General features: G+C 38.5%; 1 long non-coding RNA gene across 1 annotated transcript; it reads right to left on the bottom strand.

Annotated features, from left to right (window-relative positions):
• Window positions 1-1,331: 1,331 nt before the first annotated feature.
• LOC135253627 (uncharacterized) lies at window positions 1,332-8,843 on the bottom strand. Its single transcript, XR_010329666.1, has 2 exons — window positions 8,467-8,843; window positions 1,332-2,383 (listed from the first exon to the last, which is right to left on the bottom strand). It is a non-coding gene; the product is annotated as an uncharacterized LOC135253627 (long non-coding RNA).
• Between the last annotated feature and the right edge of the window lie 1,454 nt (window positions 8,844-10,297).

Genomic DNA, 10,297 nt, shown 5'->3' with positions numbered 1-10,297 from the left:
ACAAAGCAACCGAATATGTGGTAAATGAATGCAGCTTGAGCTTAAGAAGGGGTGGCCAGCAGGGACACACGCAGGCCTACAGTATTTCAGTTGAAAAATGAATAATGCTTTGTGCAGATTATCTTATCCAAGTTAACCAATGAGCAGTACACTGAACAAAAATGGACCAACACAGGGGAGAGTCGGCTCCATACAATTAAATGTGGATGAAAGAAGATTTTGCATTTATGAATGCTGCTTTCCTAAATATGAGTATAATACAAAGCGGGCATTATAAGCGTGTCCTCAGCCGAACAATTCTTTCCAAAGGCAATCTGCAATGGATCAAGGAAATTGGCCACTTGAGATGCAAGACTTACCAATATTACGGGCTCTTGATATTGTGCTGTCACTAAAGTCAGGGCTACAGATTGACAGAAGTTCAACTCAAATTAGTTATATTTTTTTTTACATTGTAGTCACCGGCCGAATCTGAGAATTGCCCTGTATGAAGTTTTTTGTGAACACTTGAAAAAACTATTCACAAGATAGTGATTAGTACTAAATACATTTTTTCCGTCGTTGGTCTTTAATGCAGTCAAAGCCAATAGCTTTATTGGATTGAGTTTTTTTTAAAAACTCGTCTCACCTCCAATATCCCCACTGCCTAAGGTCTGTACTGTTCTAAATGCTTTTGGCTCTCAGCCAATATTCTTTCTCACAATTACAATGAAATGCATTGACAGCATCTGCTTAGTTTCATTTTGCGTCCAGTAAGGACTGACAAATGTCACCAAATCTGTGTAAGATTCTAAGCAGCTCTTATAGTCCTTCAAAGTGAATTGTAAGTATTTTTCTCCTCTTCAGACCTGAAGAAAGCATCGACACTTAAAATGTAAACCTTTCAGTCAATATAAGAATCATTGTTTTTATCAAATAGTGAGGTTTAAAAAAAAAAAAATATATATATATATATATATAGGTAGATTCTTTTTGGTTTCCAAAAATGTAATACTCAAAAATGCCACAAGGGTGAGCCATTTAACCATTAAAATATAAAACAACTTCCTGGTTCTTATGCATGGGGGAAAATTATTTTCTCTTCACCCATTTCATAAAAGTAAACCATTGACAATTGGGTGAACACAAAGATGTGACAAAGATAAATAATGAGATGCTTAATCATAAAGCAACAAACAGCTATTCATATTTAAACTACAATGTGTATTTTATTTATTGTGTTCAAATACACTGTGGTTGAAAAAGTGGCTGAAATACTCTGAACACCACATGGCTAATTTATGACTGACAGAAGGTTTGTCACATAAGATACATTAACTGAGAAACTTAAATATTCATGATATTCTTTAATACTACATGCTTCTTTTGGTGCATCAACGATGCTATGGCATTGTCAAGCAAAGTAAGCAAACCACTAACAGAGTTTCTTCTGGATAGTGTTAGCTAAGTTCAGAAGATAGCAAAGACACCATGTTTTACTCTTCTCTTACATTATTAGATATACCATAAATACTGTGGCAGCCTCAACAAAAGAGGGCAACACATTATCATCGACAGTAATGCAAATGTTCCATATAAAATACAACAGTCATTTATATTTGTTTTACAAATGCAGGGTTTAAAAAAAAGTGCAATATGGTGTATACAAATATAATTGGAAGCAGTTTCTGTTGAAATTTTCAGTAGTTCTGACTGGAAGTTATCCTGAAAGAAAAGTTTCTAAAATGTGCCTCTTCCCCCACCCAACCTCAACTAAATATCACAAAAAACAGGGCACATTTACATCCATAGGCTAAGCCTCAGAAGTTGGAAGAGAGTGAGGATGTTTTCAGTTTATGGACATATTTTGATTAAAAAACAGCCCCTGTCGGCTTGTCCTTTCCATAACAGAATTCATCATATTCCTTCTCTATCAGCAGAAACCCCAATCGACCCTAAAACCCTGGATACCCACTGTGGCCAAAGGAACGATTATTACTAAACCTCTACATTGATGGCTCCTATATCATCAACTAAGATGACGTAACATGTCACTTTAATCATAGACCTGACGAGGATACCAAAATCCCTCAACCGTTACTGAAAACGGAGGCACAGTCAGTTACAGTGAGCTTTGGGACCCACACAGATAATGCAAGGGTCCTTCCTCTGCCTACAGTTACAAAAGGGAGTTCCCCAAAAGGAGCCTGCATGTTTGATATGTGCGCTTATGTTCCCGAAACTGGGACGTTAAGACCAACAGTCACAAGAAAATGGAACATAGCAGTCTTCTGGCCACTAGGTGTCAGGGTTTCCCATTACGTGCCCTTCTCTTTTCTCTCCTGCGATTCTGCAGAGGGGTCTTTTGAAGGTCCCTGCCCTTTCTCGGCATCATCAGCCACACCTGGGAAGGGTAACAAAAGAAGAAATATATCATTGTTTCAGTATGAGCAAGTGTACCAGCAGAACCAAGAGTATGCTTTACATGTTGAGCTAGGGGCCATAAACCTTGGAAAAACTGCCATGGGGCTTATTTCATTGTGAATGAAGAAAGAGGCAGTACCCATGTACATTGCTATTCAATAGTTTAATTCAGCACAAGACAAACAAAAGTGGGGTTTTCCCCTTGTGTGACAAACATGAAAAGGGTTTGCAAAAGAACAGAAATGTATTTATAATTGACCTTCGTCATTTTCAACATATCACACGGATATATGAGCCCTTCTGCAGCAACATGTCAATGAGTTACAGATATTAACTTATCTATAAGTTCCCAAACTGTCAAGTATCTTCTTCAAAAAGTTAAATCAATGTGCAACAATAGCCAAGACACTTACATTAGGAGCACAAGCGTATGAATGATGTGCCTACCATTACTAAACACCCGTACTATGCAGTTTATAGGTGTCACGCTCACCTATTTTATTTACATTAAGTTCAGACAATCTATGGGCCAAATCACTGGGTTTCAAATCGCCTGGGACCCCGAGTATATCATGTAGTGCATTCCGTCGCCCGCTTCTTTCTGATGCAATGAAGTCTTCATATGTTGATTCAACATCAGTCATTGCTAACACATCTAACCATAGCAGTGCCTAAAAGACAGCAACAGAGAAAGTGTGTTAACCAGACTGGACATGTATGTGACATTCCCATTCAGATACATGGAGCTTCCAGGATATCAGACATCAGCACTGTATTGCCTCAGAATTTGCAGTAGATTTCAGGAAAGGGCACGCTTGACCATTACTGAAAACACTGCACTGCACAAGTGTCAACTGGCTTTCTCTGAAGAACCAGCAGGTGGAGACATTTCCTCCACTAGACAGAAGGTTCGCAGTGAAGCTGCCAGCCAATTCTGAGTCTCTCAGTAGTTGAAGCACAATCGGGCCTGTTCACAAGATTGGTTCAATGCCCTGGACAGCACATAAGCCATAAGGGCATCTATGTGTGCCTGCCAACAGCGTAATGAACATACAAATTTTGTTCCCACTAAAGAACAGTAGGCCCATTTATGTTGTTTTTATTCTAAACAGCTGAGAAATGTTTAACCTTTCTCTCTGTCTCACTGACTTGCCAGTAATAACATAGATAACCATGAGCAACTTTTGCCAAGAGGGGGCTGGGGGACCATATGTCTACCACTCAGTTCAGCCTAAACACACACACACACACACACACACTCTCCTTTCCTGAAAAAAAGATCTGTTATGTCTGAATCTTGATGAAGGTATTCTCTCACTATATTGACTGGTTTACTCCATTAGTTAATTTCATTCACACAGCAATGCGAAAGGGGCAAAACTGCTAAATAACTGAAATCATTCTTTTTTTAAATGTTTACAGTTGATTCTCTTTCCATGGAGCCCAACCGATATTAGATCGTGCATTAAGAACTGTTTCCACCAAGGCCACTATACACAGGTGGACAGTAGGGGGCAGGATGAACAAGGCATCTGTATTTTCGCTTTCTCTTTCTTGCGCTGAAAGAATATGGTCTGTACTCAGTGGTCAAGCACCATAATGGAACTGCCCATTTCATGTCTGTAACAGAAACATAAATCACAGTTATTGTGTCACAGCAACCAAATCACACTGAAGATAAGGAAGCCTTCCAGTCTTCCAGATAAAACCAAAGCTGGCTAGAGGGGACTGCTCCTTTAAGTATTTCCAAGCACAGGGGAAGAAACACAGCACAGGACACCACCTACACACATGGAGGTGGCGAAACTCCACAGTTAATGGGATGGATTATGTTATCTCATGTTAAGTTATGTTATCTGGATTTTGTGAGTTTTACAAATCCAGCAGGATGCATTATACACTTTGAACAACAAAAACGCACTGCATATTGCACAGCAGAAGCAACCCTCTGTAACGTCCAGCAGGTTACTTATCTTAATGGAAGTTTGAGGTCAGAAATTGAGAGCATTATTCGCTGAGTTATATGAAATACACTTGAAGTAGGATTTGAAAGGACTTAAGACCTGCTGTAACATAACCGTTATGCTTAGCCTAAAGACCACGTTTATTAGCTGTAAATGAAATTTAAATGACTATTAAGCCAGTAAAATGCATTGGGATTTGTCAACAATATAAGGCCTAAAGAATTGGAATAACAAATATCAATTTCTCAGGTATGCTGCCTTGCAACATGTATAGATGAATCTATAGCAAAACCTCAAACCACTGCAATAAGTACAGATTTTATTATCATACTGTAGCAACAATGTGTCAGTTTAAAGTTCAATAATAAAGATAACAGCCAATACTTGTTTCACTGTTGGTACATATTCTGTTGTATAAGATCAAATTATTTATTTTAATAATTAGAAAAACAGACAGGCACTACCGTGTTCTTGGAAGAAGAGCTTATCCAGCTTGAATGTTTAAACAAGTACAGCATTAGCATGGTGCCTGAAAAAATAGGCTCATGCCTCATGTTGCAGAGCTCACAAATTCCAAAGGGAGGGTTTAAGACAGCTGGGGAGAGGCTGTAGGTCAACAAGCATGTTATACAGCCAGCCCAGGCAGGCCAGTGCCAGAATACAGCCCCCTCTGATGTATTCATGCTACCATAAAAATGAACAGGAAGTCAAAGTAAGGGAAGTCTGGTTTTTCCAGTTAATGTTACCTCCCCATGAGAAATGTGCCAGACTATTTCAGTAAGGCTTAAATACTTATTCTATGTGTGGGAGCAGTGGTTTCCCAGAATACAACACTGAAATGCTATTTTTGGTTAATGCCGTCACTTTGCCTCCATCGCTGTCAGCTGTTACTTTCAAAATACTGCCCTTCAACTGCGATAGCATTCAAACCAGGGAGCTCAAAAGTGCAACACACAATGCACGCTATTAAAAGCCTAATTTAAAATAACAATCACACAAAATACCAAGGCCCATGTACAATATGAATAAAATTATGGACACCCACATAATGTAGGCCTACATAGCAAATAGCCAAATTATTTATCATATGGTTAAATCCATAATGTTTGGGACAGATTCTGGTCCCCATGTTGACAAATGTCAATATTAGACTCCAAAGGCAATCAAAAGCCTAGAATCAAGACTAGATACTGAAAGCTCTCTTAAACCTGACCAAAGGCATCAATTGTACACGCCAGACTAATCAGAAACACTGTCAAGCCAATTATCCAAACTTTTATGATGCTCTAAAACAGGATTATGTATAAAAAGTCCTGTAAGTTCTAGTACATAGTGAAATCAAAATGTATTAAAATATGCCCTTTGATAAAACCTGATTATCTGTACGTAGAACTGAGAATAACCACATGTGAATTGTTTGATTACAAATCTAAAATTGTGGAGTATACAGCCAAGTAAAAAAAAATGCTTTGTCCCAAACAATATGGAGCTCACTGCAGTTGTTTGCACTTGGTGGTGTTCCCCAATGACACCTGGGAAAGAAGCATTGGCCAAATAAATAATAGGTAATATCTTTGAATAAAGCAAGGACAAATCTGAGCAGTGGTTGCCACATAAACCAGTCCTCCTGTCTATCACAGACAGTTTGTCACATTCAATTCCTCCTTAAAAAGTACTTTACCTAATAATACTTAGACAGTGGATGTTATTTTCAAGTCGTATAAACAACAGTTGCCACAGCATCCAGATAATGAGTGGGATCAAAGCATTAGTATTTCATTTAGCAAGAGGACAGCATAAGTGTACCTCTTGCTTGCCTGGTCATAAAAAATAAGCCCATAGTCTGGATTATACTGTTATGTGCTCCACAACTGTATAAACTGCATACCACAAATAAACCGCAGAGGGCTGCTTCTTGCACTCACAAATGCACCAGAACAGCGAATCCATCAGTGTACTTCAGTGTAAAGTCCACCTCCTCTCTTCTATAATTGAATTCAGTCTTAAATAATTTGACTAGAACATGGTTACATATCCCTACTTTGCTAAAATCCAAATATTTTCTGACTTCCTTAACAACGTGCATAGGACATGGGTTAGACCTTTATTCCTAAACCTACTGCTAAAGACTGGGCATGTATTTTTCTGAAACATAAGCATCCCCCTTAAATAGGTAAACAATGCTGACAGGTAAATACACCTCATTGATTATTTGAAGTAATAGATCTAGCTTTTTTCTTCAGTTCTTTTTAATGTTTTCTTTTTTTTTTTTTTTTTTGCCACATGAGACTGAGGGTGGAAATTTCTCTAAATTTTATTTACAGGTTTTTTTAATCCTCTTACTTCACAAACATGAGATTTTCCATAAAACCATGGGTGCCTTTGGTTAATTATTTTATTGTGTTTTTAAGCGCATTTAATAAAATAACATTTTATTTTACTTTAAATTCAGGTCCAATATGGAGACTAGAGAGGGTGAATGTGAGAGCCATGGTATGGTGGACTACAATATTAGCAGCTACTAGGCTATATTTGTCAATTGAGCTACCCATTCATGCCACAGTAGGTCACAATTACATAAAACAGGCCACCCACACAACAATGTCAGCAGTTTCCCAAAAATAACCTTCAGTTGACAGTGATTTGCTAAATACAAGCAATACATCCTTAAAAATAGTAAGGGCCTTTCTTAATTTTCCAGTATTCTTGCATTTCTAAATGATTGCTTACTGTTTATGTGCTGGGTTCTTCAGTACTTCATAGATAGTGATGTACTATCTATGAAGTACTGCAGAAAATCTAACAGCAAACAGACCAAGATGAGGCTATAGTTCATAGGGCATGCATAATATAACTGAGATACTGAACTAAATAGTAATAATATTAGTAGTAGTAGGAGTAGTAGTGTCAGAAGTAGTGGCATTATTATTGTTGTTGTTGTTGTTTAGTAGTAGTAGCAATATCATATGGAAACATCTTCCAAACACATGAATCGTAATTTAAGTGAGGGGCAAGCCTTACTTGATGAAGATTTACTTTTCAAAAAAAATTATCTCTAAAAGGATCTAAAACCAGTGCCGAAGTCTGCACAACCATAATGTTTAGCTTTCCAGAAAAGGCAAAGTCACCACTTTTTAAACAGAGGGGCGAGAACATACAGTAATGAAGACAGTGAACGCTGAACGCGGGACTGAACAACGTGTCATTTATTCTAAAAGCATAAGGTAGGCAATATGGAAATTCAAGAAGTGAATAATTTGATACATTTACTGTGAATAAATAAATAAATACTGTTTCTGAGATGGCCAAAGTGTTGCTTGTACCTGCTTATGGGTTCAGAGGCAAATGGTGTCCTACAACAACCGCACACATTCTCTTCGGCCAAACACCGCAAAATATTCAAGTAGGCTAGGCTACTTCATGCGCATCCTATAGAAAGTAGCCCACCCACTGCCTGTTATACCTAGGCTACTTCATGCGCATCATTATAACAAGTGGGAAGAATTACCGGATATGTAGCCTACTACCACAGTGGCCAAATCTTAGTGGTCATATATAATTATAAGCTAATTACAAGATAGTGGTTCATCTGCATAGGAATACCATTTCAATGAATGTTGGTATGCCCTGGTCTTTTGTTTCGGGACACCAACCACTATATTTATGCTATAGCTGTCTGTAAATAATAGACAACTTTTTTTGTTTGTTTTGTTTGTTTTTTATGAACAAACTCAATAGAAAACTCCTTGGTAGGTTACACACGATTCAGAAATGGTCGTAATGCAGACGCAATTAAACAACAATAATATCCATTCTCAAAGAAACTAAGATTAGGTTAATGTTAATTCCATCCATGTCTTGACCACCAACAGTAGTCACTGTTCTAACACTAACACGGAGAAGGCTTTTAGAAAATGTGTCCGACGCATATCCTAACTGTCCAACATTGCAACGTGAACGGCGTTGGGTTAAAACGAACAGGTTGACATCGAAGCTGTTGAACTACAATAATTTTAAATAATACATGCAATGTCTACGTTTTCAGATATGTTTCAAAATACTGTTGTGTTGCGTTTAGATCGTTTATATTATATCCTACCTGTTTAAGTGGAAACTTCTCCAAAAGACGCATGCACAAATCGAAGTAAGAAATAGATTTGTTGTCGGTAGCGGACGTGCGGGATTACGCTCTCCATGATCATCAGACAACATGACGTTTCATCCAAATATTTTTCGTCAGTTTCGGATTTCCTATTAGCTAACTACTGTAGGCCTACATAACAGGTAGCTTACTCAGTTACTACTGCATAATAAATAGCCTACACTACATAAACTCAGTCCATTTTCTTAGATGAAGCAGCATTAGGCTACACACCTCCAGTCCAGATCATAATAGCGATTTATACGATGTCACGAGGGATTCCAGTTTTTCCCACGGTGGGGAAGGAGAGGGGTACAGTGCCGACACTGCTTACTGTAATCTGCTTACTCTTACTAATAGAATACAAAATACTTACTGTACATTTTTCCCTATTACCTCTGAGTGAAGTGAATTTATTAAACTTCAGAGAAAAGTAGTGTTTTGATCATTGCACTGAAATTAATCTTTCTCTCGGCCTTACAGAACACCATGAGCTTGTACAGTACGTTCAAACATTTAGAATCTGTTGCGTTAAACAAGATACGACTATTTTTAATTTTGTTTTGTAATTGTTTATTATATAGAGTAGCATGACCGTCAGTGAATTTGAATGAGCCATGAGTGTCCATATTCTAGGCTAATAAGGTAGCTGCCACCTTGTCATTGTAGCTCTCCACCTCATTAAAATGTCCACCTATTTTGTCAACTGTCATTTAATCCACGTTTCATATATTTATATTTTTTATCACGGTGTGCTCATGGAAAGGATCCAAGTGTGGAGGAAAGTGAAATAACAAGCCTTTACTTTTAGGAACCAGGAACAAAAACAAGCGACTAGGAACAACTAGGAATAAATTAGACACAAGGAAATGAGAGGTTGGCAGAACATGCAAACTAAGACCAAGTCATATGGCTCATAGAGAATGAGGAACTGAAATACACTGAAATACATGTTATCTGAATGAACTAACAAAACACATGCTTGTGTCAGGAGAAGTGGTATATAGGGTGGTGCAATACTGATTATGTAACAGTTATTCATAGCCATGAACACATTAAGTCCAGTTCACCCAGTAAGCATATCAAAAAGTGGTAAATCAAACTAGGAGGCATGACAACGAGCTACAACATCAAGATAACTATAAAAGTGCAATATAAGCACTGGATGGAGGTACAAGTGTAACATGAAAGTGCTACAGGAACAAATGAGAAGGATTCAAATGATAAGTGCGGTCCTAGATTGGGAGTGCCCTGCAGAGTAGTGATAGTTAGTCCAGGTATAGCCTGAAGAGATGCATCTTCAGACTATGGCGGAAGATGAGTAATGACTGAGTGGTCCATAGAGGAACAGGGAGTTCGTTCCACCACTGGGGAGCTAGGGTGAAGAAGCTCCGTGGTTGGGACGAGCGAGAACCATCCACCTAGAAGGCTGGGAGTGCAAGTCGCCCTGCTGCAGCAGAGCGGAGTGGTCAATCTAGCATGTTTTGATCGAATCATATCCAGTAGGTAGGCGGGGGCTGTCCTGTTGGCTGCAGTGTAGGCAAGGGTCAGCAGGGATATGACGTGAGAACTTAGGAAGGCTGAAAATAGGATAGCTGGAGCTCAAATGCCAGGAACCACTGAGTCAAGAAAACTTGTCATTTCCCCAGAAAGCATTCTTAGCGCTCGATTAGAGATTATTGACTGCTGAGCATTGACTGCCGATTGCTGATGTAGGGATAGGCACTACTGATGACTCTCACCGGGAGTAGCGGGTGTTGGTGCTGAACTGCTGTAACGTAGTACTAGA

This window comes from Anguilla rostrata, chromosome 4 (genome assembly GCF_018555375.3).
Source record: "Anguilla rostrata isolate EN2019 chromosome 4, ASM1855537v3, whole genome shotgun sequence".
In the NCBI taxonomy this organism is placed as follows: Eukaryota; Metazoa; Chordata; class Actinopteri; order Anguilliformes; family Anguillidae; genus Anguilla; species Anguilla rostrata.
This window is presented reverse-complemented; position numbering and strand designations above follow the sequence as displayed.